This window comes from Morone saxatilis, unplaced genomic scaffold (assembly GCF_004916995.1).
Source record: "Morone saxatilis isolate NCDOM2014 unplaced genomic scaffold, NCSU_SB_2.0 Contig8, whole genome shotgun sequence".
Classification (NCBI taxonomy): domain Eukaryota; kingdom Metazoa; phylum Chordata; class Actinopteri; family Moronidae; genus Morone; species Morone saxatilis.
Genome location: NW_023340257.1, coordinates 17884470 through 17889007, shown reverse-complemented (window position 1 = coordinate 17889007; position 4538 = coordinate 17884470). Strand labels below are relative to the sequence as shown.

Sequence of the window (4538 nt, the reverse complement as noted above, 5' to 3'; positions counted from 1 at the left end):
TGCAACACTTTACGAGTTCCTGGACGACAGCTGTCACTGCACACTGACACAGGAACCTGGCACATAGGTACAAACACACAGACTTATTCAAGTGTACTGTGCAGCTTTTAGGATTAAGGAATAAGTTCCCATTTTTTCAAGGGAACAGGGACCAAGAACACATAGTCTACCCTTTAAGATCACCAAATTTGAAATTCTAATACCCTAAATTATTGCAAGGGTTCCTTACTTGTGTACCACCCTCCACCCAGGTGATGTTCCTGTCTATATGGAACTCCTGGCCCACTGGCATTGATGCATCATAGTGCCCTACTGTCACCATCTCAATGCTGCCACTCTCACTTTTTTGCCAGTTCACCAGCTCATATTTGGCCACAGGATCCCCATTGGCATCAAATGACACATCATAACCATTTTGGGAAAAGTTTACTTTCTTCAGTTGAGTAAGAACCTGTGAGGATGACATAAAGTAAAACAGTGAGGGAGAGAAAAAAGTAGAAAACAATGAATAACTAATTTCATAAAAGGTACATTATTAAATAGCATTGGGGTGTTCATTTTTTTCAGTTTGACTGACATGTTTTGACTCTATCCTGTTTTTTTTGTCACACTGAATTGTCGAATTTGTGTCCTGACACACCGCGTTATGAATGGCATGTGCTATTGCATAAACAGCCTTGTACACCATGTTTGTAATTCGGAGCTGAGATGTGTCAGTGTACAAGCTCTGGAGCGTACGTATGTCTTCAGTTCCATCACACACATTCTCATCTATGGCTGCACCTAAAAAGAGACAGAGGAAGGTGTTTTTCACTCTTGACAATGACATTCCATTTTTATTCAGCCTTATGTGTTTCTTATTCCTTTTTGCTTTCTTTTTGTTTTATTTAACCTGCCCCATGTACCTTACAGAAACTCATATATTCATACGGTTCTAACTTATTTATAACATGCTTATTTTATATTACATTTCAAAGTACTTTCATATTCTCATATTTCATATTTTTTCTTTAATTTTTCTTTTCTGTTTCATTTTGAGTTTGGGCTGATTTATTTATCTATTTAACTGGCTCATGTTAACACATATCCGTCAGAGTCATATTTATAAGACAAAAATACAGCTCTTCCATTAATCTCTAACATGTTCTCATGCGTTTAGAATTAAGAAATCATCTGAATTCCCTGTCAAAATAATTACATAATTAGATATATACATACTTACATAATACACTATACCTTATATATGATAGTAAGTAAAATTTTTAATCTTTATTTAGCTTGGTGGCCTGGACGCTATATATTGTGTGCTTGTGTTCAGTACATCAGTGTGGGTATTGTAAAACCCTTGCAACACAGTTCTTGCAAAATATTCTTCAAGACAAAAAACTTGACCTGAAATCATCAAGTGAGATTATTCACAGAAGTGTGAACATCACAGATGTCCATCTCATGTCTTTGTTCAATATAATAAATTTCCCTCTCAATAGAAATCTGAATTGATTGATTTTAAATCAGCTGCTGACTTTTAAACACAGGAAGCTCTGTGACAATGAAATTAACTGACTTTGAATGTCAGCACAACTTTCTTACTTTTTCCCAGTCTACAGTTGAATGCACCCTCCCAGAACTCAGTAAGCACTGGAGAGGCAGCCACTTTAGTGGGAGGGAGATCGAGCAAGAATTCTCTCAGACCTGGGATGACAGATTTCTGAATGCCAAATCCGATGGCTCCAGCACAAATGCTGAACCTCAGCATGTCTCGATTGGTTACCCAGGATTCACTGCCTATCCACTGGCGAGGTCGAGAAGGCTCGTGTGACAATTCCTCCAGCAGGATCCTCAGTTCTGTAGAGGCTGTAAATGCCACAATAACCATAGCTGTCGACCTGAAGAGACATTATTGTTCAGTATAATATACCAATATAATATCAATAGCATAAAGTTATTTAACCTGAGATGAAAGTAACTGAGTATCAGTAACAAATATGAGAGAAATGTGCATTGTGAAAAAACAATGATTTTGCCACCAAGATAAAATGCAATGATATATAAAATAATCTTCCATCTCATATTTGACTGAACATGTTTTGTCACTTTGTCAGCCCAGCAAACGAAAGCACAATCAGTGATTGAGAAACCTGCGGATAACATCAGCCACTCTCTGGATCCTGCTACGTGGGTGGGTCCGATAGAAAGCTTCAGAGTATTCCACACAGATCCCCTCCCTTCTGTTCAATGCGGTCCAGGAAAGAACGCCATGCCATTATTGCCATAGTCCGAATCTGACCGGACAGCACCTATCCAAGTCCAACCAAAGTGTTTTACCAGCTTGGCCAGCGCATCAGCCTGGAACTGGTCACTAGGAATTGTTCTGAAGAAACTTGGGAACTGCTGCTTATTGGACAGACATGCACAAGTGGCAAAGTGGCTTACCTAAGAGAACAGCAATATAACTGTTAAACAGGACAGACAAAATATCAGCACTGGCTTAACATTAAACACATAGTTTGCCAGAAATTGAAAATATTTACCAGAGGAATGTTAAAGGGCCCAATGATGCGCGACATGCTGATGGATGGCGTGGACCCGGACTCACCGACGATAGCCATCACCATACCAGACTGTGAGCAATTGTTGCCAGTGTAAAACACCGGGTCCAGGCCATTTGAAAGCTGGAAGGCCACATGCACCGCCACAGGCACTAAGGTGCATGAGTCGTGAATCTGATAACCAAGTTTGATGCCCGGCAGCAGTTCTGTTCTGTTGTTAATCTCCTCAATGGCAAAAACCATTGCACGTGAGAAGCGCAATTCACGGGAGTCAATGCTGCACACAGACACTCATGTCACTGTTCAAATTTACATATGATAAGGACAATTTACAATTTTAATAGAAAAGAAAACACAATAAAGCAGAACTTCAATTCATAATTATGGGCAATATGTTATAGCTGCTCGACATCTCTGAAATGACCACCAAAATTGAAATCAAAGGATTACATATCACATTTGAATCCCTAGAATAGCAATACTTAACAAAATCTAAAGTCTTACCTTGTTTTTAGCCAGTTCAATATGTAGAAATAAGTTGTTAAACACATCTATATTTGCAGTTAACAAACATAACACATATTTTGCATATATTTTGCATATAGTCACACTCAATTTTTGCCATATCTTAATTTATATATATATTTGATAAGTGTAATAGCTCCAAAATCACTGCAAGCACATTATGCAAATCAAAACACTTCTATGCCCACACAGTGTAACATCCTCATATATTCACTCCATCTCCCTCTTACTAACCTCCCTGTGCACCTTAGTGGCTCAGGCATGGTGGTGTAGTTATACTCCACTGTGTCTTTGAAGTGGTGTATGGAGAAAACACCCCCAATAACGTAGTCACCATCCATTGAGAATGCAGGTAGACGAGTGCTACCCTGGAGCTTACATTTCACTGATGAGGCCTCAGTGCTGACCCCTGCAACAGACATACCATCTGTAAGCCCAGCCCCTTGTTTCAGACCATCCCCAGAGCCATTCAAGGCAATGGCTAAGTTCAGATCACACAAACTAAGAGACCAGATCAGGCCAATGAAGAAAGCTGAGATCTCCATCCTCCACATTTCTGTATGTGTGTTTTCACTGGTTTATATAGCTTTTGAGACAAAAGCGTCCCTCCTTAAACTATACGTCAGCAACTGTACATCAGAAAGACAATGCCCTTACCCAATGGTGTTTGACGAACTCTTTATCAAGTCCTTCCAATGGTGGGTCCCTTTGCCTGTCTCTTTTTTCTAAAGTCATGATTGTAAACAAAAACAAAAAAAAGAGATAGAGAAAAAGATATTTCTTAGCTCATATTGCACTTAAGCCGGACACTGTGCACTGTGTGGCGCTGTGGCAATTAAATGTTTTCAACATGTTCTCATTCTGCGCCCAAGCTAGCAATATTAAAATAGTTTATTAAAGTTATTATCTTTCGTTGCAGTTAGGTTAGGTTAACGCAACAAAAGTACTTGGTTTGGTTTAGGAAAGGATCTTAAGTTATGTACCTGCCGTAGGTAAGTATGTTATGTAAGTTAACTTACAAACATACACTAAGCCTAGCTTGAATAAGTCAGCGTTGACTTTTGGCTTCCTAAGAATGGGCTGCTGGGTGATAATTGTTTTGTTTTACCCATTTATATGTGACGGGGTCAGTTTTTGTGTATGTTTGGTTTGCTGTGGTTTGGGTTTTATTGCATGTAGTGTTTGCCTTTTACAACTGAGGCGCGCCAGGCAGGGAGCCCAGGCAGGCAGACCAGGCAGACCAGGAAGATCGCCACAGTTCGCTACGGATCGCGAGGGAGACGCCAGGGCATCGCCAGGAAGGCATCGCCAGGGAGGCAGCGCACCAGGGAGGCAGCGCGCCAGGAAGGCAGCGCGCCAGGAAGGCATCGCCAGGGAGGCATGGCCAGGAAGGCAGCGCGCCAGGAAGGTGCACAGCGGACCAGTGTGGAGAGTGACCTGGGCTCCTCCAGAGTTCGGCAGGTT

At 40.9% G+C, this 4538-nt stretch overlaps 1 pseudogene; it reads right to left on the bottom strand.

Moving 5' to 3' along the window:
• Positions 1-3496, bottom strand: part of LOC118342059 — a 21984-nt pseudogene extending 18488 nt beyond the window's left edge.
• Between the last annotated feature and the right edge of the window lie 1042 nt (positions 3497-4538).